Source organism: Adiantum capillus-veneris, chromosome 14 (genome assembly GCF_014529385.1).
Source record: "Adiantum capillus-veneris isolate H3 chromosome 14, ASM1452938v2, whole genome shotgun sequence".
Lineage (NCBI taxonomy): Eukaryota > Viridiplantae > Streptophyta > Polypodiopsida > Polypodiales > Pteridaceae > Adiantum > Adiantum capillus-veneris.
Window position 1 is genome coordinate 68,119,922 of NC_140944.1, and position 26,331 is coordinate 68,146,252.

General features: G+C 40.0%; 1 pseudogene; it reads left to right on the forward strand.

Moving 5' to 3' along the window:
* Positions 1-4,895: 4,895 nt before the first annotated feature.
* LOC147442556 (uncharacterized) lies at positions 4,896-26,077 on the forward strand (annotated as a pseudogene).
* The last annotated feature ends 254 nt before the right edge of the window (positions 26,078-26,331 follow it).

The following is a 26,331-nucleotide window of genomic DNA, read 5'->3' on the forward strand; positions in this document are numbered from 1 at the left end:
TGGCTAACCATACTAAAGCTAGGTGTCTTAGCTAAGGGAAATGTCCAAGCAGTGCAAAACATGGCTTTGAGAGTAGGTAGCCCCACTGATGTTCTTCCACTGGTGGATGCGATTATAGAGAAGAGGATGCAGGTACAAGCCTACATAGATGGTGGAGCACAGGTTTGCGTCATGACAGAGGCAGCCATGAAAGAGACGGGAGTCAAGGCAGTAGTCAGGTCAAATGTGCGCATGAGGATGGCTAACCATACTAAAGCCAGGTGTCTGGGTGTGGCGCAGGATGTGAAGGTCAAGGTGATGGGCATAGAGTGCCTGATTGACTTCTTTGTGATGAAAGCAGGGGATAATGCTTACCCTATCATTTTGGGTAGGCCATGGCTGTTGGTAATAGGTGCAAAGCAGGATTGGGAGAGCAAAGTGTTCACTTTGCCTGACAAAGAGAGAGGCAGACAAATTGTGCTTGATTTGAAGACCAAGGAGAGCAGTTCTCGTCCTATGGCAGTTAAAGACGAGGGCGACACGACGAGAGCAGTTCTCGTCCTAGGGCAGTTAAAGACGAGGGCGACACGACGAGCTATGAGTACGAGACTGAGACGGGCTATGATGAAGGCTATACTAGCACAGAGGAAGAGGAGAGCGAGGATGACATGCTGAAGATAGATGCGGATTTGTTCGGAGTCACCATAGACGACTCTCCACCTAAAGAAGAAGGTATGCAGCCTCAAGCTCATGTTTTAAGCATAGAGGAGGTTTCGAGCATGATAATTGAAGACCTTACCAAAGGGGAAAAGGAGGGCTATGTTCAACTGTGTGGATCCTATCCAAATCTATTTGCTACGGAGTACAAGCATTTGCGAGGTACAAAAGGAGTAGAGCACAAGATTGTTCTTAAGGAGGGGTATAAGCCTAAAGCACAGAAGCTAAGAAGGCTAGGAGAAATTAAAAAAGAAGCCCTTTGGTAGGAGATCAATAAACTATTGGATGTAGGCATCATATATCCTGTGAAGGAGTCAGAGTGGGTCTCGCAAGTGGTCATAACCCCTAAGAAGAATGGGAAATGGAGAGTGTGTGTCGACTACAAGCCATTGAATGCCGTGACCAAGAGGAATCACTACCCCTTGCCATTTCAAGACGAAATCCTAAACCAGGTGGCTGGGCATGAGAGGTACTCGATTATGGATGACTTTTCGGGGTACTTTCAGATAGGGATTGCACTTGAAGACCAGCTGAAGACCACATTCATATCTCCATGGGGCTGTTTTGCTTACTGCAAGATGCCGTTTGGATTGGTGAATGCATACGCTACCTTCCAAGGTTGGATGAACAGGGTATTTGGTCCATACTTGGGCCGTTTTATTAGGGTCTTCATGGATGATATCGGCTGCTACAGTTCAAGGTTGGAGCACTTATCGAAGCTCCAACTATGCTTTCAAAGGCTTGATGAAGAAGAAGGCCAGTTGAATCCCAAAAAGTGCAAGCTAGCACAGCCTCGAGCGCAGCTGTTAGGTCATGTGGTGTCGCAAAACGGTATAGAGGCAGATCCTGAGAAGGTGAAGGCATTGGTGTTGATGGAGCCGCCATCAGATGCTCAAGGTTTGGCTTCATTTGTTCATAAGTTGAAGTATTTATCATGTTTCTTTTGGATGCTGTCGCAATATGTGCATCCTCTTCAAAAGAGAGCTCAGCAAGTGCATGGCTATGGATGGGATGAGGAAGCTCAAGAGGCTTTTGATAGGGTTAAAGAGATTTTGTGCCAGTTGCCAACGGTGTGTCCTCCCAATCGAGAGGACGACTTTTATGTGTCTATGACAGTGGGCACAATTGCTATTGGAGCAGTTCTATTGTAAAAGGTAGGGAGAAGCTACAAGCCGATATACTTCGAGAGCAGGGTTATTAGCCCAGGAGAGGCTACCTACACCGAGGCGGAGCAGTGGGTGATGGCTCTAGTCTTCGCTTGCAGGAAGTTCAAAGTCCATTTGATTGTGCGTAAGTTTTTTGTGTTGACGGCTAACAATCTATTGCCAGAGGTAGTGCTACATTTGAAGCCAGGAAGGAGGATTATGAAGTGGGTGTTGGAGCTACAGGAGTTCGAGTTCGAGTTTAAGGTGGATCACACGAGTCGGTCTCACTTGGCAGACATTCTTGTCAGCAAAGCTATCGATTTGCCGACCTATCCAAGAGTGGTGCGAGATGAAGCTAAGGAGGAACCCGACTTGGAAGATTCTTTCACTATGTGGTTCGATGGAGCATATCGAAGGGTAGTGCAGAAAGCAGGAGGAGGTGTGGTGATACATGACCCACATGGCAAAACAATATTTTCAAAGGCGTATGATTTAGAGGATGTCCACACCAATAATGAGGCAGAGTATCTCGCTCTGCATTTGGGTTTAAAGCAATGCATAGAGTTCGGCATTTCAAGGTTGGTGGTGAAGGGAGATGCATTGCTAGTCATCACTCAACTGTTAGGCCAATGGCAGGTAAAGCGCGATTCTTTGAAGCATTGGTTCTTTTCTATCAAGAAGATGTTGAAGTCTTTTGAAGAAGTCCAATTCAAGCATGTGAGGAGAGAGCAGAATCAAGAGGCGGATTAACTAGCTAGCAGCCAAGTACAGGTACATGTTGCAGGTCTATATGTGGCCCCAGCCACTTATGCAGGTAGAGAGACTCTAAAGGAGATTGAAGGCTTTTTGAGTACAGGGCAATGTTCAGAGGGTTTGTCCAAGCTGCAAAAGAGAAGAGTGGTGCAAAAGGCCCACAAATTCACACTGGTAGGTGAAGATCTCATGAATTACGGGCGTGACGGAGTGCTTAGAAGGGTGCTGTACAAAGAGGAGATAGGAATGGTGATGGAGCAATGCCATGAAGAGAGCGGACATCAGGGAAAAGATCAGGTTCTGTTTCGAGTGCTCAGAGCAGGCTTTTGGTGGCCTTCCATTGTGAAGGATGTGCACTATTGCTGCAAAACCTGCCATGAATGTCAGACTATGGGTGAGAGGAGGCTGATAGCCGAATCGCAGGGAGCCATCATTGCCCAGGATGCTTTTGAGAAGTGGGGTTTGGATGCCATTGGTCCTCTCCCGAAGTCAGCAAGTGGTAAAAAATACATTATAGTGGCGATTGACTACCTTACCAGGTGGGTTGAGGCCAAGGCTGTCAAAGAGGTAAATGCAAATGTGGTAGCTCAGTTCGTGTTTGACAACATTTGTTGCCGTTTTGGTGTTCCATGGGTACTGATCTCGAACAGAGGCCAAGGATTTCGAAGCAAATTGATGCGGGTTTTAGTGGAAAAGCTGGGTATCCAACACCGCTTCTCTTCGCCATATCACCCGCAGTGCAATGATCTGGTGGAGAGTGCCAATGGGCAGATTGTGAAGATGTTGACCAAGTATGTTTATAAGCAGGTGACAGAGTGGGAGGTGAACTTGGAGAAGTTTTTGTGGGCCTACCGCACATCCTACAAGGTGGCCACAAACTTCACTCCATTTGATCTGGTTTATGGTAAAGAGGCGGTTTTGCCAGTGCATGCATAACTAGGTGCATTGAAGGGTATGTGGCGTGTCAGTGCCACTCAACAGGGCGTGTTGCAGGATCGGATCACTAGTTTGGAGGCTTTACAGATGGATAGGGAGGCTGCGACAGACTTTTATGTGAAACAGAAGGATAAGCGAGTGGCGAAGTTCAACAAGAGCTTGCCAAACAAGGAGATTCAAGAGGGAGATCTGGTGATGAAGTATGAAAGCTACTTGGACTTCACCTTCCAAAAGAAGTTCAAGAAGAAATGGACGGGTCCGTACAAAGTGCATAAAGCCTTTCCGAATGGAACCTATCAGCTGGTGAGAGCCAATGGCAAACATTTGAGGCATAGGGTAAATGGTGTACGGCTCAAGCTATACTTTGACAGGGGGTTAGTGCCTGATGTACACCAGATTGTAGCTAAGAGGGTTGGGCAACCAACCTAGACAGAGGGAGCTTATGAAGAGAGAGAACACCTTGTACATACTATGTACATAGCATGTACATACATCTATGGTTTTTTACTTCATTCCATGCTTGTCAAGTGTTGCAGTTTTCAGGTTCACAAGTGTGCTTTTAGTTGAGCATGAATGCTCAACAAGAGGGTTGGGCAATGATGGTGCAGCTAAAGTTGATTAGAGCTAAGTAGTGGTCTATGCCAGGCAAAGGGTGCAATCGAGTGCGGTGTAGAAGGCTAGGGCAGTGGCCGATGCCCTTGGCAGCCAAAGGATAGCGGGAAAGTATGCCTGATACGATTTTTTAGGCCAAAAGTGTTGGGGAATGGTCCAGATGAGATGACAGGTCAAGATGTCCAAAATGCCAAAACCGTGTCCTGAAAGGTAGTGCTTAGTGCGCTCCAGAAGCCGATCCAGACGGCTCGTCAAACGGAATCCCGGGGCTCTAGATATTGCAGTTTAAAGAAAGGGTGTGTAGCAGATCCCCGACGGGTAGGGCAGCTGGGACAGGTGGCCCGGGCTGATGTCAATGCATATGTGCGTAGTGCTCGAGTTATGGAGCATGCCTGTCTTCTCAGATTGTGAATAGGAGCTCTGGATAGCAAGTTATGACCACTTGAAGATTTTTCGGGGCAGGGTCTGATCCCACTAGGCCGCATTGCAGAATGGGCCATCTGGCATCTTTTGAGCCTCGACGAAGTTCTAGAGCGGAGCGTACAATATACGGAACTAGTAGGAAGTGACTGCATGGCAAACGGAGTCCGGAACAAGGAGTTTTCGGGGGCAGGGTCTGATCCCACTAGGCCGCATTGCAGAATGGGCCATCTGGCATCTTTTGAGCCTCGACGAAGTTCTAGAGCGGAGCGTACAATATACGGAACCAGCAGGAAGTGACTGCATGGCAAACGGAGTCCGAAACAAGGAGTTATGGCCGTCGAAAAACTTGGAGCATTTGACCGGATTGGATTGCAGATGATTTTTCCATTTTTTGAGAGCCTTGATTTGAGAATGCCGAGAAGTCGAAGTGCAGGTATAGAGAGGGTGATTGTAGCCGGCAAGATGGAGGTTCGGTCAATGTTTACGGCTTGGCAGAAGGAGGTGGGAGCAGGAAATGGAAGGCAGGTCCAAAAAGGCTTTTGTTAAGAAAAAATAATACGGGGGTTTTTGAAAGCATTTGAGGCTCAAGGATTCCGATGATGCCACGTGGCTAGGGTATAACCCACATGCGTATGAGGAGGGCCGGATACCGCAGTATACGAGCTGGAACGTGCACACCCATTGGCATACAAGGTGGCGAGGAGAGCTCTAAGCTCGTGGGCTATGGCGGAAGGTGCCACCGGCGCTGCGCAGGCGGCGGGAGGCAGTTTGCGGCGGTTTTGGGCGGCTCCGCCCACGCGAGGAAGGTGATGATGTGGCCCCCCGCCCATGGGGGGGCCGTTTCTCGTAGACTAAATTCGGTCCTAACCTTTTTTGAAGGCAATGTGAACCCTTAGGGGGGCAATGACGGCGCCGTCGTTGCTCACTAGAGGGTGCTTGTGTGTAGAGTGAAGTGTGAAGCCTCGGGATGAGCACCAAGCTAGTCAAAGTCAAGCTGAGCCTCCCAAGGGGAGTGCCACATGTCGGCCTACCATGGAAAATGCCTAAAAACTCAAAAAACGAGCCCAATAAGGGGGCAAAACTTTTTGTAACTAAGGGCTTTTTTTAGTTTTTTCCTTGCACTGTACATGAAAGGAGAAGAAAGAGAAGCTCAGAGAGGGATTGTAATGGAGCTTGGAAGCCATTAATGCACAACCCTTTTGGTTTATGGTGCTGTGTCGCAACCCCCTTCCCCCTTCCTCTTTGTCGTCTCGTCTGTTGCCAGCCGTGGTGCCGGTGAAGCGTGTGTACGCCTGAATCGTTGGTGCATTGCAAAAAGAGAGAGAGAGAGAGAGAGAGAGAGAGAGAGAGAGAGAGAGAGAGAGAGAGAGAGAGAGAGAGAGAGAGAGAGAGAGAGAGTAAGTATATGTGTGGAGGGAGGTAGAGCAGGTGTAGTGAGGTGTCGGCTCCTTTTGCGGTCCTGGATAGCGTGTGTACGCTTGGGAACTGGGCAGGTGAAGCAGATTAGGTGTAAATTGTCATTTCGAAGGTGTTTTCGAGTGGATTGGGGTGCTGTGTTGACCCTGAGCTATAGATAGGCGTTTCTGGTTGTGCCGGGTGTCGTCTCCCATTCCCCCTCTCCAACGTGTCAGCTTGCCGATGCCATGCGGCATCGCCACGTGAGAGAGAGAGAGAGAGGGAGAGGGTCTGTGTTTGTAGAAAGAGAGAGTGTGTGCACATAGAGAGAGGGTAGATAGAGTGAGAGAGGGTGCATGTGTGTAGAGAGCGAGTGAGAGTGTGTGTGTGTGTGAGAGAGATAGAGGGGTAGAGTGAGAGTGAGTCAGAGCGAGGGCGTGTGTGTGTGTGTGTGTCTCTCTCTATATATATATATATATAGAGAGAGAGAGAGAGAGAGACAGAGAGAGACAGAGAGAGAGATAGATTTTTCTTATCATCCTCATAGGTCAAATATGACCTATGTGACCAAAGTTACATGTGATGTAGTATGTGTGTGGTTGATGAGTGATTTTTGATGCTACAAAATTATGGTGATGAGAGTTGGAACGGAGAGCCCACATTGTGACTGGGAGAGGAAAGTGTATAGGTCTGATTCATGGGTAAAAATGTGAGGGAAGCAAGTTTAGATATGAACAAAACTTGAGCACTCTAGTAATGCATGGTTCTTGAACTTGCAGCGAGCATAATGTGCACAATCAATTTGACTCTTCTCCATTGCCCCAATGCCCTGTCTCGCATCGAAGGGAGTGGGAGCTAAGTCGAATGGCTATGATAGTGCATATTGCTGACAAGAGGATAGGCTAAAGCATGTAAGGGTGAGTACGTTTCCTCTTTCAATAAAGAACATGGTTTTGTATTAATATGGGTGGTGTAATGTATGAAGTGTGACCCACTGGATTCCTCCGCAAATACATTTGCATTGTAGAAAAGCTTCATTTACTTGGGAGTCTATTGAGGCATCATGTAGCAAGTTTTTTTCTTGCTTCCCATGCAATTGTAGGAAGTTGATATGAGGGGTTGTGATGCATCTTTATCATGTACTCCACAACCCTTTCCATGGTCATAATCTCAACTGGAAGAGATCTCGACTCAAGAAGTAGGAGCATATATGGTGTTTGTGTCTTAACTTGGATAAATTTTGTAAGGAAATGCTATTGGACATTCTAAAACTCTTTCCAAGTAAGTTTGAGATACTCTCGCCCCACCCTTCAACTCCATAAAGAAGAATTGCTATTACCATTGTGTCAAAAAGGTACTTATTGAGAACCCAACACTTGATGTTTCCCGTATTACACATGTTCTCAAATTCATAGTACGCTCTCTTTTCAGCCTCCAAATGACACATAGCACATTCATGCTACTTGTTGTTGGATGGAACATCAAGGCCAAGGTACTTAAAGCTCTCAACAACTTCAAGTGTTGCATTTTTGTACACAATGCATGGCTTTTCCTTATGGTTGGTTTTCACAAGCATAACCTTTGTTTTGGATTCATTCACAATCAACCCACTATGCAAGCCAAAGTTCTCAAGGACAACCATAAGCTTTTGTGCATCCTCTAAATTGTGTGTTAGAAGCACTACATCATCTGCAGACAACAAAAGCATGACTACCGCATTGCAAATGGTGATAGTGACCTCTTCAATGCCTTCTTCTTGCATAAAGTCAAGTACCATTTGTTCCAATTGATCAATGCATAGACCAAAGAGAGTCGGTGACAATAGACATTCTTGTTTAACCCAAATAGTGCTTGCAAGAAATTTTGAAATTCCTCTTCCCGTGCACAATTGACAATTCACCTTCTTATAGATTCGAGAAATCACAAGCATAAGATCACTTGGCACTTGGAATTTCTGCATCCTTTTTCACAAATTGTTTTGTGGAATCATATCTAAGGCTTTCTTAAAGTCCACAAAGCAAACAATCGTTTGCCTTTCATCTGACTTTCATCCATGAGAACACAAAGAGTAACAAGATGATCAATGGTGCTCTGACATGGACAAAAAACCCGCTTATCCTTTTGCATGCTTGCCATTCTTTTCAGCCCAATTGCTCAATTTTATCTCCATTATGTACTCAAACGACTTTGCCATAAGAGAGCCAATATTTATAGTCCAGTAGTTTTCTACATTCTTTACATCCCCTCCTTTATGCAAAGGCTTGATCCAATTAAAGTGCTCCAATCACAAGCCATACCATGTTGAAGTGAAAGGTTGAACATATCACACATCCACTTATGTGTAAAATCTCTCGTCCATTTAATCATTTTTGGCTTGATACTTTACCATGTTGAAGTGAAAGGTTGAACATATCACACATCTACTCATGCCTAAAATCTCTGGTCCATTTAATCATTTCTGGCTTGATACCTTGATGATCTCCCACTTTGCGAGTGGCCAACTTTTTGAGCCTATTGTACACATCCTCAATAGTAAAAAAAGAGGGCATACATGAGAGTGAACCATAAAATAGCATTTTTCCAACATTTGGTTGCTCATATAGTTGCCTACAATGTGTGTACATATCTACAAGTCTCAAGTTATCAAAACTCTCAGCCAGATTCCCCCTCAAGTTTCTCCAAAATCTTCCACATGCGCGTGCCTTTTCTTCGACTTTAGAAATTTGATGCTAGACTTCCCACCTTCTTCTCTTGTTTTGAATCAATGCCTTGTATGTACGCAAATGACTTTGATAGTTGTCTTTGTTCATAGTTGCATCTAGCTTTATCAAGGACTTTCGAGCAACTTGACAATCTTTTTCAAACCACTTTTTGGGTGATCTTTCTTTGTCGATACCATGTACATGCTTTGTCAAGGACTTTCGAGCATCTTGACAATCTTTTTCAAACCACTTTTTGGGTGATTTGTCTTTGTTGATACCATGTACATGCTTTATGGAAAAGCATTCTTCTGCACAACAAAAAATACTTTTCTTAAAAGCTTCCCATTTAGTTTAGGGTTAATTTTATTTGCGAGTTAATCAATTCGTGTTTTTTTGCTATAGGTGATGCTTTTTCGAGTTTATAGAAGCATGGATTCCACTCATATGTATGCTCTCTAAGGTGGCGTTGTGGTATGTTAAATAAGTACCGAGGGAAGGAGAGAGAAGAAGGATTAGACGGAGAGAGAAAAACATACTTGTGAAATAGAGATAGGATCGGGGTGTGAGAGTACCGACAATGTGAGAGAGAGAGAGAGAGAGAGAGAGAGAGAGAGAGAGAGAGAGAGAGAGAGAGAGAGCCTGAGAGTGGGAGATGAGGGGGAGAGAGGAAAGATAGGTTCAAAATGAAAAAAGTCCGGCTAAAGTTTGGGCAAGAAGGTTCTCAAGCCGGTTCAAATTATTTCATTTAGTAACTTGGTATAGAATTGTTTATGTGTTGGTTTAATGTATATATTTTATAAATATCCTACATTTTAATTGAGATGAAAGTGGAGTTAAGTAAAAGTGGAGTTTTGTTGTGAAGAAGGAGGTTGTGTGCACGTTTTCTACTCACATGTGTGTGTGTGTGTGTGTGTGTGTGAGAGAGAGAGAGAGAGAGAGAGAGTGGGAGATGAGGGGGAGAGAGGAAAGATAGGTTCAAAATGAAAAAAGTCCGGCTCAAGTTTGGGCAAGAAGGTTCTCAAGCCGGTTCAAATTATTTCATTCAGTATCTTGGTATAGAATTGTTTATGTGTTGGTTTAATTTATATATTTTATAAATATCCCACATTTTAATTGAGATGAAAGTGGAGTTTTGTTGTGAAGAAGGAGGTTGTGTGCACGTTTTCTACTCACGTGTGTGTGTGTGTGTGTGTGTGTGTGAGAGAGAGAGAGAGAGAGAGAGAGAGAGAGAGAGAGAGAGAGAGAGAGAGAGAGAGAGAGAGAGAGAGAGAGTGAGTTTTCCTGTTCATATGCGTGTGAAAAGGTTCCAAAGCCGGGTCCACAAATAATGTTTTCCGAGCCAATAGAGAGGCAGTTTGTGGTGGTTACTCATTGCACTATTATATGCCTATAGTATTCATAGAAGAATAATAATCATAGTGTTTCCCGAGCCCTTAGAGAGGCAATTAGTGTTGTCTACTCATTGCACTTTTAGATGCTTATAAATCTTATAGGGGAATAATAATCGTAGTGACAAATCATGCATATTTTATTGCACACCCCACTTTAAAAGTTAGTGGTGGAGTAGTAGACGATTATAATATTCATATTGAAAAATCATGCATATATTATTGCACGCTCCAATTTAGCAGTTAGCATATGCTGCGTGGGACCCCTCATATCACTAACACATGCCACTCTTCCATCACTATCAATGCTTTTTGAGAGCATGGTGCTTTAGCCTATATAAATGTTACAAGGCAAGCACCATATGCTGCACAAGTGAATCGGAGGTGCTAATCAAGAGAGATTTTTTCATTTTCCCTGTACTTATACAATGCCTATAGGATATGCTAGTACTGGTAATGAGGTAGTTGCAAAAATCCATGAAGAGCTTCACAAACTCCCCCCCAACGCATGCCTTGAAGAAAAGAAGACGTTTACACAAAGAGAGCGTGACACAAACGAGGCGATCCGGATGTTCAACCACCTTAATCGCGCTCGCAACACCGGAGACCAGGAACTCAATGATGGCTTTGAGACAATGCGAGAAGATCTGGGCAAGTGGGAGACATGGGGGTACATAGATAGCTCTCGAAGGGCCGCTTTACATGCGGAGATTGACCATTTGCTTGTCTGCAAACGCACAATCAACCTGGTCGACATCTCTGGCTCTAATGTGGTAGAAGATTGAGGCAAGATTTAAATAATTATGCACTAAATAATATAGTTAAATAAATATGCACTAGCACATGATAAATTGTACTAGTGTGATGCAAGTTGTACTGTGTGTGTATGTGTGTGTGTGTGTGTGCAGGTTTGATTCCCTACGTAATCATGTAAACAACTTATTTTAATTATATGATGCTTATTTTAACTATATGATGGTGTTCCACTCTTCAGTGCCTTGGCGAGAATAATTCATATGTCTCTGTCTGACTTATTATTATTGAAGTAGCTGTGATACTTTTAATCGGCCTGGTCTACTAACACATCTTCAAGATCTGTCATAATTTAGGGTTAGTTGATATCTTGTAGCTAAACTGAACCGTCAAATGTAACTACAAGCTGTTTGAAAGCCAAAAATGTAAAGAAAATCTATGTGAGTTTTTTATATATAATGCAAGAAAAAGATGAGCATGTCTTTAGTATTTACCTACTTTTTAGTAGAATATACTTTCCTGTCCATGTAGGTGTTGTTGCAAACAAGGATGGATGCCTAATAAGCCAATTTGAAACTAGGAATCTAAAAAATATTGATGGTTGTACTTGTTTGGGCGAAGACCTCAAAGTAATGAAACACGCATAGACTCTTGCATATAAAATAGTAATTAAGAACACTTTACTGAGTTGAAGAACTGCATACGTACATAAAACACACACGTATAAATAACTATATATATAGTATATAAACAAGTACTTAAAAACACTTTACCGAGTTGAAGATCTCCTTACGTACATAAACACACACATATAAATAAATAAATAAAAAGATATTATATATATAATATAAATATTATATATAAAACTATATATATTCTTAGACCGACAGTGTAAAGAAATACTGACAAGCAAATGAAATTTTGACAGCATAACAACGTGAAAAATAAAAATAAAACCATTCCATACTTGCTTCTGTGAAAGCTTGCCTAACTTTTGTTAAGCTTTCCTATCCTATACTTGCTTCCGTGAAGCTTGCCTTAACTTTTGTGTATACATGAAACCATGATTATGTTTCTAACATGAACAAAAAGCATGATTATATTCACAAGCAATCAAAAATTGACACGACAGCATAACGGCGCGAAAATACAAATACAAACAAAAATTTTCCATTCCATACTTGCTTCCGTGGAAGCTTGACTAACTTTTCTGTATACGTGAAATCATGATTATGTTTTCAAACATGAACAAAAAGCATGATGATATTGATAAGCAATCAAAATTTTGGTAGCATAATGGTAAGAAAATTCAAACTAAAAAAATTCCCATTCCATACTTGCTTCCGTGCAGTAGCGAATGCTCACGGGAAGAAGAAATTACATAAGCAAAAAAGCATATGTTGGTATATTACTTTGGTAAATCCAAAGCTCTCAACAAACTTCTATCTAGTATAATAAATATGAAATCATGGCTGAATTGATAAGGACGATCAACACCAACAACATGTCTTCAGTAATACCAAAAAAGTGGCACCCAAACACCATGGTCACACGTCGTTCCATAAAAATCACAAACTAGAAAAAATGATAGATAATACCAATGTTGATGTCAATCAAGGGCAATGTGATCCGGGCTCATATTGTTGCCAATCAGTCTCCTCATCACTATCTGCATCAACTACTGAAATAGCACGTACACATGGAGCCTTGAAGCGTGAAAGATGTTAATGGAAGACCTCTAGATCACTATCTATGCAGAGACAATGTCTAGACAACTCAACGCAAACATTGCCTAAGCCACCACATTCAGAAAACATATCAACAATGTAGGTGTGCTCCGCAGTAAATGTCCGCACAAGCCAGCTAAAAAAAGCAAAAAATATGCGTATTTTTACTTTATGTAACATAGTCCAATAACGCATAGTAGGAAGCATATATTCTTACCGAAAGAAGTCAAGGCTACGCTCGGCGGCACCTCTAAGAGCGTGTCCTCCAATGAACTCTCCGTCTCCGTCGACGCGCTCCACCTCACCATTATTCCGGACTTGGCATCGAAAGAGTTGTTTTCCACGCTCTCTCTCCATCTCGTCGATCGTTAGATAGGACGTTGACCCTTACGATAAAAAAACAATCCTAGCAATAGTGTTTTCCACCTACAAATTACAACTAGAATGTGATCTAATTGAAGAAAACTACAAATCATGCTTTTCAATCAAACACATAAATTTACTTACTCTCTCAATCTCAATGGTCTTTCGCACATAACCATCGGGGATCAAAATAAGGATGGTGTGCATCATTTTGAATCCCATTTCGATGGCATGGCTAGACACAATGCCAAAGTGATCAGTGGAGCTTAGGGTGATGTACCACCCATTGTCTGCCACATACTTTGAAGCTATTACGGCCACTTTCTTACTTAATTTTCGAGAGAATTGATTCCATGGAGGGACCTGCATAATACGCATTGTTAATTTAATTGAAGTTCCAAAACTATCATAGACTGTCCATTGTGGTTTTGAAGGATGCATACCTCGTTCTCTGAAAAATTTTCAACTTTAAAGTTTGTTGGAAAATCCACAAACAAAAGAGAGACCACTTCATTGCTCTTTTCCCCATCAACATGGGCTGAATGAAGAAAATCCAAGATCCTGCATACGATCAAATAAATGTATTTCAAACATTCACAACATACACCACACATAGTTAGTCTTTCTTTTCACATGTGTTTACCATTTCTCATCATCGAGAGAAATTTTGTAAACATCTAGCATGTTCCCAATAACGTTCACATCACAATCTATGGAAGGCACTGCATAATCAGAAAATAAAATATTTCATCAAGAATTGTTGAGTAGAAAGAAAGTGACAGCTAGATATCTATACAAGCAAGTTTACCTGTGGAGCCTTGAGCACCTTTTTGGTTCTTTTTGGGAGACTTCTTGGGCTTCTTGGATCTAACAAAATCCAATCGTTTCTTTATAGAGGAGATTGTACTATTGTTTACTCTTTTCGAAGAGGTGGCTTTCTTGGAAGCTGAGCCAATCTCCTCAATACCATTTTCATTTCTTTCAAGAACGTGCTCTAAAGCAAACAAAAATATATTTCTCACAAACATAATCTAAATAGTATGAGCACTTTAACAATTTTGTAGTTTTTATAAATGCCAAAAATAACCTTTATATAAGTTCCCTTCATCACGTGGGTAGGTGCCTCGAGTGTAATCTAGCCACCAAGGGCAATACTCAATTTCCCAAGCAATCAAACCATAATCTCTCCTTCATAGTGGATACATACACTCCTCACAAGAGAGGTCCCTCCAACTTTCAACAGCAATTGGCAACTTCTCCAACAAAGTTTGATCGTAAAGCTGAATTAGCCATTTACATAAAATGCAGTTAACTTTATTTGAGCTCCTTTCCTAAGTGACTTATTTATTATACAAACTCTAAGTAAAAAATAGAATAACAACCATAAAGATATCAATTGTATTACCTGAATAATACTCTCCTTGAAGATTCCATAAGCTCTGGAATTTTTTCATCCGACTCTTTTGTGTTGAGCTTACTCCAAAGCTCCACAAAAGCTTTATCAATGTGGTCCCTCAATTGGTGATGAAACCATGCTTCAAAGCCCTCCGGAATTTCTTCAATCATTTTCCCTTTGATCCTCAAGCATTGCTTCAAGATACTTCCCCAATACCACTCTTTATGCAAGTACATTCTAAATTTCATTGCACTAATATAACGCTCAGAAGTAACATCATCTACACGGCAATGCATCAAAGAGTGCAATATTTCGTTTTTCCTATAGAGCAAACAATAAACAAACCATAAATGCATTGATTCATTTGATGATTTCATATGTATTTTTTATCCAAAAAAGTATTACCTCTCTGGTGATATTTTAGAAGTTGCCAAAGAGTGGACTTTGTCTCTTGTAAGGCCCACTTGATCCTTTTCTCTTATCCAATTGAAGTTAAATAATAAAGAGAAGAACCCTTGTCCATTGGCGGGGTTGGCAATGGCCAACATCTATGTTACATTAGCACGAGATCAAATCAAATCAATTTTTCAATCAAATATATCAAATTCAAATGACATGTCAACTTACAATTTTGTAGAAATTCAAACATAAACGGGGAGAAGAGAAAGTGTTTACCTTATAAGCTCTTTCTTTGAATATTTTTTCTACTCTTCCTCGAGCAACCATTTCCTTTTCTGGCAGTGAAATCGAGGGATCATTGATCTCTTGCATCTCTTTGATAAGAGACAAGTCAAAGTCTTCCTTTTGTAGAGCAAATGAAAAAAAAAGTAAGATTTTACAAAATAATGTCAAGCTTTAGAAATTACATAAAAAGTGTACTTTAAGGCAAAAAAATATACCTTCCATATGAGCATTGCTAACAAAAGAGCAGGAGCGTTGTACCAACTCCCTTTAGATGCCTTCTTCTCACAAGCAAGCTCTACCTCTATCCATCGAATCCAATCTTGGGGAAAGTCTTTCATTAAAGAATCTTTGCTTGCCACAGCCAGTTTTTGGAACAAGAAGATCTCCTGCCCAAAATTTGTGCTCACAGTGGTTCTACCAATCCTAAACCACAATATCTTAAATTAAATGGCAGTAGAATGACATCGATAAAGTAATAGCAATAACGTTCAAAACAACAAATGTGCTTACTCATTTTGAGAGCGCAAAGCTAGCATAAGCTCCCCCTCTGCACTTCTATCAACAAAGACAAATTGACATTTCACAGAACAATGTCTCCACTTTATCATTGAAAATTCTACAACAACAAAAAAGAAAATTAGAAAGCATAGAGTAATACAAGTCAACTTTACATTAAACAAAAAAGAAATCACTTACGTGTTTTTATTAAGCGCATCCAAGTTTTCAAACGGTGATTACCATCCCAAACGATAAATTTTTTTCCCCTTAAGTCTTCCCACTCAAGGGGAAGGGAATCATCAAAATCATCGCTTATTTCTCGCCAAATAGGCCCCCATTCATCTTTGTCTAAGTCGGAAACATAATGTTGATCATGGCCGGGCTTCTTAAATGACACAAGAAATGGAGCTCCAATCACACTGTATCCAGACATCTCAAACCTTTTCACCAAGCCCTCAGTGCCTGGACCCACCGCTCTAATGGCTTCATTTTCCATCAATCTACAAAGAGGAATTCGAGGAGGTTCCCCACCTCTCTTTACAATAAAACCCTCTACAATCTCCTCTAATATTCGACCATGAACATCCTTTCCAAATACTGTTGGATGATCGCGAGGTTTAACAACAATTGTTGTTGCTTCAGACACGCTGTGAGCCACCAATTCACCTTGTGTAGCATGAATATCTATGAACACCTCTTCTTCATGCACATCACTCAATATATCCTCTTCTTCATGCACATCACCCAAAATATCCTCCTTTCGATGGACATTGGAAGAAGCAATGGAAGATCGTGCATTGGCCCTATGCCCTGTAGTGCTAGACCTTAATGTGTATCCTACTCCTACAAGCAAAAAACAATAAGAACACAAATAGTTTAGTGAGTATGATGAGACAAAAGAAAAGAAAACAAATAGCTTAATGTATTTGAACTTACTTTGAGAGATACCTGTCCTGCCACGTTTAGATGGTGTATGAGCCATAATCTATTAACCACAAACAACAAAAATCTTCTTAGCAATGACAATACAAATATAAAATTCTAAATTTCGGCAGCATAACGGCGTAAAATGCAAACTAAAAAAAAAAACCATTCTCAACTTGCTCATGGCAAGGAAAAATACAAATCCACTTTGACATTTGTATACCTCTTCTCTACAACGACCTGTTCTTACATCATTGTAATTGTTACTGTAAGTGTGTATGCAAGTGTGTTAAAGTGTGTGAATGCAAGTGTTTATATGTGTGTGTGTGTGTGTGGATGTATGCATGATCGTGTGTGTGAATGTAAGTGTAATATGTGTGTGTCTTTATGCATGATTGTGTATGTGTTTGTGCTATGTATGCAAGTGTGTTGATGTTGTGAATGCAAGTGTTTATATATGTGTATGTGTGTATGTATGCAAGTGTGTTGATGTTGTGAATGCAAGTGTTTATATATGTGGGTGTATGTATGTATGTGTGTGTATGCAAGTGGATGTGTGCATGATTATGTGTGTGTGAATGTAAGTGTAATATGTGTGTGTATGCAAGTGTGTTGATGTTGTGAATAAAAGTGTTTATATATGTGTATGTGTGTATATGCTTGACAATACAAATATAAAATTCTAAATTTCGGTAGCATAACGGCGTAAAATGCAAATTACAAAAAAAACCATTCTCAACTTGCTCATGGCAAGGAAAAATACAAATCCACTTTGACATTTGTATACCTCTTCTCTACAACGACCTGTTCTTACATCATTGTAATTGTTACTGTAAGTGTGTTTAATATGTGTGTATGCAAGTGTGTTGATGTGTGTGAATGCAAGTGTTTATATGTGTGTGTGTGTGTGTGGATGTATGCATGATTGTGTGTGTGTGTGAATGTAATTGTAATATGTGTGTGTCTGTATGCATGATTGTGTGTGTGTTTGTGCTATGTATGCAAGTGTGTTGATGTTGTGAATGCAAGTGTTTATATGTGTATGTGTGTATGTATGCAAGTGTGTTGATGTTGTGAATGCAAGTGTTTATATATGTGGGTGTATGTATGTATGTATGTGTGTGTATGCAAGTGTAATGTGTGTGCGTATACATGACTGTGTGTGTGTTTGTGCTATGTATGCAAGTGTTTTGATGTGTGTGTATCACTGTGTGTGTGTGAGTGTGTGTGTGTGTGCGCTTACCTGGACACGCTCGCCCGATCCACCGGAGGAGCTCCAATCACCATGCCTTTCAAGGCATGGGGGAGCTCCAATAGGAGCTCCATTGGACCTCCTCCGGTGGATCGGGCGAGCGTGCGCAGGTAAGCACACACACACACACACACTCACACACACACACACACACACACGTGAGTAGAAAATCTACACACACACACACAGTACCTTGTCTTCTCTTACTCCTTCTTCTTCACAGCAAAACTCCACTTTCTCTTCACTCCACTTTCATCTCCTTCTTCACAGAAAAACTTCACTTTCACTTCAATCTCAATTAAAACTCCATTTAAACTTCACTCCACTTTCATCTCAACTACTACTTTTGTCACACACACCATATATTACAAAAATGATATTGTGGTATAAACGCTCACACACACACATTCATTTATATATATATATATGTATATGTATATACACACACAAAGATATACACAAAATGGATTCATATATATAGTTTTACTAAAAAAATACTATGTTTTTTACACACACACACACACACACACAACCATATATTTAAAAAAATGATTGTATGTGTTTGTGTGTATAAAAAACGTAGCATTCTTAAAGTTAAGTCATGCACACACACACACACACACACACACACACACACACACAAACAAAATGTAAAAACTATGTGCACAGTTAAATATCTTATGTGCACATACACTCAACTTAAATATCTTAACTTAAAGAAATGCACATACACTCAACTTAAAAATATCTTAACTTAAACTATGTGCACATACACTTAACTTAAATATCTTAACTTAATAAAATGCCACAAAATCATTTATACACACGCACAATAATGTATATAACTTAACTAAAATAATTATACATACACACTACCAAAAACACACACACATATATATAAAATGGCAAGATGGAATCATATATATAACTTAACTAAAAAAATTGCTACGTTTTTTATACAAAGTCAGTCATATAGAATGTTACGTTTTTTATACACACACTCACACAATCATATATATATATATATATATATATATATACACACACACACACACACACACACACACACACATACACAAAAGATGAAGACACTATTAGACTGCATTAAATGCAGTCCTTGAACCACCATTTAGAAATTAAATGGCCCCTCAAATTTGATGACATATTCCACTGCACATACATTCAGAACCGTCATATATTAAATGCACTTCTTCAATTATGATTTTCATTATTCTTTGAGCCGTCACAAGATCTTATGCAACTGTCTTTTCGTCTACCTACCAATCTTTCACTTTCATTAACCTTCACATCTTTCATTAACTTTCACCAGTTTCATTAACCTTCACTTTATCTTTAACTTTCATTAACCTTCACCACCTTCACTTAATCCACCATAGTTTTCTCGCATCTCCACCCTGTAATCTGTTGCTTGAGAGAATATGTCCAACATGAAAGTAACAATAACTTGGAAGGTTGGTGGTCAGATAGTCAACCGCGACATTCAGTTGAAGGGAAACTCATTGTTGCTTAGTGCTTACTATTGCAGAGTTTGCTGCCTCCATCTTGCCATTTTCAGTCACTATCTACTCTTATTGAAAGTGATTGTGGCCTAACAAAAGTCTTGCTGCAACCAGAGTGGGATATAGAAGGTCATCAGCATTTCTTAATAGATGGTTCTTTTTCGAGCTTGTTTGAGATGCTTCATTCAGACACATTTATACAGGTGTCTGACAATGAGAAAGGAAATGACAAAGAGATATCTGAAGATGTTTTAAGCATTGTGCATCTTGAAAGTAGTGGTGACAATATAGGACAGCTCAAAACTCAGTCAATCGTCATTTGGATTCAACAAAATCCAGGGGCAAAAAAGTTAAGTGATCTGTTAACATTATGTGGAGCTCCTTTGCAAGTTGCTGAACTTCCACAACATTATGATGGAAATTTGTGTTTTGAGTTACCTGCGACTCTGGATAAAACAAAACGAATGACAGGGATGGAGCAACGCTTTGATGGTCACTTGTGGACTCGCCCATCTGTGACAACCATGGCAATAGCATGCACAATTCGTCTAAGCCACTGTTTGGGATTCATGCAGTGTAATTATTCAACGTGTCCTCATTATATTAAGGAACAAGAATTCAATAGTAGAGATTTTCATGGATATTTGGACAGACAGGTGAAAAAGGACTACCTTGCAATGGAAGAGAATACAACAATAACTTGTCATTATTGTCAGAAGGTTGTTACTTGTGTTGCTGCTTGTCCTTGCAAAATCTATTATGTTTTGCCTAGAGATGGTACAATGTCGCGACTGGCAATACATGTTGGTAAACATTGTCATAATGTTAAGGCAGGAACCTCTAGGGCTGCTATTTCAAGAGTGCGGAAACTGGTAGGTGCAGTACTAAAAATAGAAAAGGGTGGCCCAAGAAAAATTCAAATGTTGGTGGCTCAACAACTTGTTCTTCACTCCTTGATTGGTGGGAAGCTGAAGCTACATCCGATGTACAATTCAATGATTTTTTGGAAGAAATGATGCCACTGGTTCAAACCAAAGGGTAAGAAAACTCAATTTGGTTCCTTGAATTTGTTAATTTTTTAACTATTATAAATTTAGCCTTCTTGTGATGCATCGTGTAGGTTTTCTTCAATTGTTTCAAAGGAGAGAAAGAGTCAAGGTGCTGTTATTGGGGATGGATATGATAATATTTTATTGCTTCAAAAAAAGTGCATGTTTCCTTTTTTTCATGGGAGTAGATTTCCTGGACAGGGTGAAGAGGATGACAAGTGCTTCCTATTTAAAATGTCCACTAAAGGACCAGGTTCTGGGATTGATCTAGTAAATCGGATGAAAAGAACTGAAACTGGTGACTTGAGAAATGCGTGGGTACATTTTGATTTTACCCATATAATAGATGGATGGGCAACAATGTCATGCTCAGTTTATGATCCAAGGTAATCTTTAAGTATTTAAATATCTCGTATTTTTTTATCATTAAATAAAAGAAGATAAGTGAAAATGTTTATGTTGAATATCTTGCAGCATACGATCACTACAAATAATTGCTATATGTGAAACTAAAGAGGAGGATGCAAAGACTCAAGTTATTTTTTGGGAGAGCCTTAATTCAACAATGGAAAAGTACGGACATGGTGCAACTGACTTTGCAGGTTTTATGTCTGATGAAGCTGGTGCAAATTGGAATGCTATTCGAACAGTCTTCAATGGCGGGCCAGATAATATCATGGAGGGACGTGAACGATCATGCCTATTTCATTGGGAGCAGAGTCTCCACAAATATGCTAAAAAGTGGATACCTCAACATCTAACAAATCAACACATTGATATGTGTGAGGACTGGAGAGCTTGTAAGACCATTGTGCTTGCATCTCAAAAGGCACTTTCAATTCAAAAGTAGTGGAGACAACATCTATCTACAGAGAGCATCACAAGAGTGAGCAGATGGTTTAAATGGTGGGAGCAACGAATTTCACACTGGGGAGGAATTGAACAGATGTAAGTACCTTTATGACAATCTATATTTTTAGAAAAATTTCTTTTCATACATGAAATTTATAAATTTTAATTTATATTTTTTTTGCATTTCATAGGGTGGTCTAAGTGCGTGGGAGCGGGCACAAATTCCCAATGTTAATTTATCAGAAAGTGTACATGCCAGTTGGTTAGCAGGTGAAGGTGGAAAGGGAAAAATATCCTTGTATGATGCATGTGTAACAGATGTTATAAACTCATATATTCAATGTGCAAAGCGTTTGGGATATACTACTGGGTGTTATATAGGAACGGGTCCCACAATGGAGACCTTGCTTTCTCGAGTTGAATCTCATCAAACTCCAACTCCAACCAACGTGGCCCATCTATTACACGAGGCTGTTGCAGGGACTCCCATGTATGCGCAGCCAATTTTGCATGGAGACAAAGAAACAGTACAACGCAAAAAGAGGGGCAGAACAGGAACAAGTAGCTCCCATCGGCCGGAATATGTCATGGAATCTAAGCAACGAAACCATCGCGGTCGACCAAAAAAAATCAAGTTTGATACCCAAGGACCAGGTATTTCTAACATTCCGCTGCAAATTAGTGACAGTGATGATGATATTGGATCTCAAAAAGAAACAACCACACCTTTGTCATCTAAAACAAACAATGTGTTTGAGAGTGATGTGCCACGCACTCAGTGGGCCCTCAGGAGAATGCCCATTCAAAGTCAAAGAAAATGTTTTGGAACAGTAGGGAGAAAAAATTGTGACAATATCTTGCATAGTCGCTCAATTGGTCTTGTTGCTCCATGTATATGGTCCGAAAGAATGTTCAAGGGTAAAACAATCGAGCAATGGTTATGGTTTTGTAATCATGATATTTTGCATACCCAATCAATCAAAAGACAAGTCAAAGATTTACCTCCTGCTCCAAATGTTTGGCCAGTAGCAAGAGGGACAGATATCTCCACACAGGAACTTGCCGCGCTGCATCAGAGTGGATTTCAGACAGAGAATTCAATGGTAAATCCACAACCTCTTGCTGGCGACTGCAAAGAAGGTGGTGGCAGCTCGAGGAAGAAAAAGTGGAGGCATGGAATCTCTAAAGAGGCCATGAAGAAATTGGAAGCATGTAATAGTATGACAATTATATTTTTGGATGAAGTGAAAAGGTCTCAAGAGCATGTAATTTTTCGAGTTCTCACTGAAAATAGTTATGAGATTCATATAAAACAGAGTCCAGCATGCACGTGTCCGGATTTTCAGAAGCGAGAGAATACCAACAAATCCTTTTTGGCATGCAAACATATGTACTATGTGTACACAAAAGTGCTCGGACTTGAACCTAAGGAGCACATGATTATTCATCAGCCAACCCTCTCACCAATGGACATCGCTTTTATTCTTGGACAACCAAGGATGATTTCTCCCTCCATTTAATTACAACTGGTTTGGTATGCTTCTTTCACTCAATTAGAATATTGATCTATGATATGAAAGTGTTTTTCTGTATTTATTTTGGTTTATTATACTTGTGATTATTTATCTTGAAAAAACATTGTTTATGCAGCAAAGGATTTCAAATTTCAAGCAAAAGATATGAAGCATCTTGCAAGCTATTTGGGAGCAAATTACTTGCCTTTTAGAGTGACCATTACATTTATGGCGACTATCCTTTTTTGTACTCTAATTTTGATCTTATCCTGTGGTAGTTTTGCGAATGTACTTACATCCTCAAACTTATGTTGTTTCAAAAAGCAATTGCTTGGGAAAAATAGTATTGTCTCTATCTGGCATTATTTTTGACTTCATCACATTTATATATGTTGTGGATTATATTTAACTCTGGAATTAGTGTTGTCTCTATTCTGCATGATTTTTTACTTTATCGCATGTTTATATGCTGTGGATTATTTGACTATGATCACATGCGTTGCGATCATATTTGACTCTAATGGCATGAGTTGTGAAATGGTGATTTTATTTGTTTACATTTTTTCCGTCGTTATGCCCTCTCGGTCTCTCTCTCTCTCTCTCTCTCTCTACGTAGTGATATACAACTCTATGATTTTACTTTCTCTCTCTAGAAGAGAAGTCACTCTCTCTCTCTCAAGGATTTATGATCTCTTCTTCCAATGGTAACTCGCATAAATACTATCTCTCTAGAATTTATACTTTCTCTCTCCGTCAACCACACATATATGGAGTCTTATGACGATTGAAAATTACATTAAATAGATACTTTATGCTATGACACATATTTGGTTAAAAAAACTCTAAAGATTGCTAAAATTATCAAAAAAACTTGAAATGAAAAACTCGCAAATGTTAAATCCCCTTTAGTTTATAATGGTGCATCATATTGAATCTTCGTTATTCATAGCTTTTGCTCAACCATTTCAATATACATTAGTGTCCGTTTTAAATCCATACAAAGTGATAACTTCTCTTCCCTTTGGCTGAGGTTATCATGCTTAGTTGTTTCTCCACATGCACGGTCAATACATAAAGTCCGATGGTCAGATTTTAGGGTCCATTGGCCAAGCGTAAAACTCTTTATGCGATACATGATGGCTTTGGAGAGTAGCCTATAGTCAATCACACTATGCCCATTGTATTTTCTACATATAAATCCATCGGTACCACTCCACAAAGATGCACCATTGGCAATTGGCAATGTGCACACCATTGCTATTGCACATGTGTAGAAGTAACTTTCCATAGTGATCCGACTCTTTCTCATCAATTGAAGTACGATCATACAAGTGAACTTCCTCCAACTCTCTTAAAATGTGCGGCGCATCAAATTGTTGAGTGTCATGTTACAATTTTTTTTGTGCGAGCATTCATGTCCCCAAAGACAATAACATCACCTTTGCCTTTTAAATAAGCAATGTCCTCCTCTAAATATAAAAATGTATAATCTCTATCCATGTAAGCATAGAGTTGAGGTTGGAGTGAGCTTTTTGAGCGAGCTTTGGAGTGAGATTTTTCAAATATTGCTCAATCGACCAAATCTAAAAAAAAAGGCTCGCCTCAAAAAAGGTTTTCGAAGAAAGCTTCTGGGGCTTTTTTTTGCCTCTCCCTCTCCCCTCCCTTTATCTCCTCTCTCTCACTCCACTCTGTCTCTTACTACCTCTTCCTATCTCTATTTCTCTCTATCACTCACTCCTTCAATCTCTCTCTCTCTCTCTCTCTCTCTCTCTCTCTCTCTCTTTACCCCTTCCCCCTTTTTATATACCTCCCTCTCCCTCCCCCCCCCCCCCCCCCCCCCCTCTCTCTCTATCTCTCTTTATATATATATATATATATATATATATATATATATATATATATATATATATATATATATATATATATATATATATATAAAGAGAGAGAGAGAGAGAGAGAGAGAGAGAGAGAGAGAGAGAGAGTATATACCCTCTCTCTCTTTAAAGAGAGAGTATATATATATATATATATATATATATAGATAGATAGATAGATAGAGAGAGAGAGAGAGAGAGAGAGAGAGAGAGAGAGAGAGAGAGAGAGAGAGAGAGAGAGAGAGAGAGAGAGAGAGAGAGAGATCCAAAGGAAGTTATCGCTAGGATAAGGGCTTCTTTGGCAACAACACGCTCCATGTACGAGGAGGAAGTGACGCAACATATCCCTCTATTTCTTCTCCTTTGTTGTCTTCTTGCATCTAGTGAGTAGACATCCATAGAGACATTGGTGGCAATGTAGATGCACTGTTGATGATGAAGGTGAAATGCAGGCAACAATGGTGGGCGGCAATGGCATACTGCAATCTGGTCTAGAGTAGTAGTTTGGTATGTGGTTGCCATGACTGCCTCAATAAACACAAAATCAGAACACTTGAATTTGATGCACATTGAGCTGACAATGTGTGGCAGCTACCTCACTCCTGCTGCATCACAAGCATTGCAAATAAGGACACCTTTGAGGCTTTCTAAGCGCTTGGAGATGATATAATGTAGGTGGGTCAATGGGCGCACGTAACCATCGAGCTCCCTCTTGAGGAAAGATTGTAGGTGGCTAATGGCTCATAAACACCCGACAAGCTCTCTAGGCAGAAGGGAGGCATATGACTCTCTACTAGACCTCTTATCTTTTATGTCACTTACTGTTGCAGCAATCGTGGTGTCAAATAAGATTCTAAACTTTCTCAACGTCTACAACACCTTGTTGGTGGTGAGGGTTATACTCACTTGGTTTTCAGAGCCGCCACAAGTTATTGTTAATCCCTTAAGCATAATTTGTGATCCGTACCTCAACATATTTAGAGGCATAATTCCACCCTTATTAGGAGCAATTGATCTCTCTGTAGTACTAGCCTTTCTAGTACAGAATGTGTTCACTAATTCTACGAGGGCGCTTCCATCTAAGTTACCATCTTTTGGGATTGCTTTCTCAATAATCTCGAAAGCATCTAGACATAACAATGACTACTATTGAAGGAATTAATGAAGATAGTGCCTTTGTTGGCGTAAGCCCAACCACCCAGCACCAAAAAGAAGAGGTCATTGAAGGTAATGAAAAGAAAAGTTTGGTGTCCGCCGACCACCGCCATGACATAGTCGGGAAACACTAATGGGGTACCACAAATTAGCAGCATGAAAGATGAGAAGGCCAATGACACTTGTAAGAAACTTTCTAAGGCAAGCAAGAGCAAATGGAGTAAAGGGAGGTTGCGGGGCAAGATAGGTGGTGTTTTTCAAGATTGTCCATCGAACTTCCCGAAGGAGGAAGTTGATGTTGATGTCAATGTTGATAAAGGGAACCTTGTTGAAGATACTACAAATGCAGATTATGGTGCTAACATAAAGGGAGAAGGGGAACATATCAAAGAGAGCTTCCCATGAAGAGGCAATGGAACCAACGTATTAGGGAAGTCATCAGCTTGTAGAATGTGTAATTATTTAAGAAATAGCTAGCTTGTTGACCTAAACAATGATGGAGTCACCATTGCCTTCACACACTTAGAAACAAAGACTCAATGATCCAACTTGTGGATCTCTTGTTGTAATGTTAACTCTCTTTATATATATATATATATATATATATATATATATATATATATATATATATATATATATATATATATATATATATATATATATATATATATATATATATATATATATAGAGAGAGAGAGAGAGAGAGAGAGAGAGAGAGA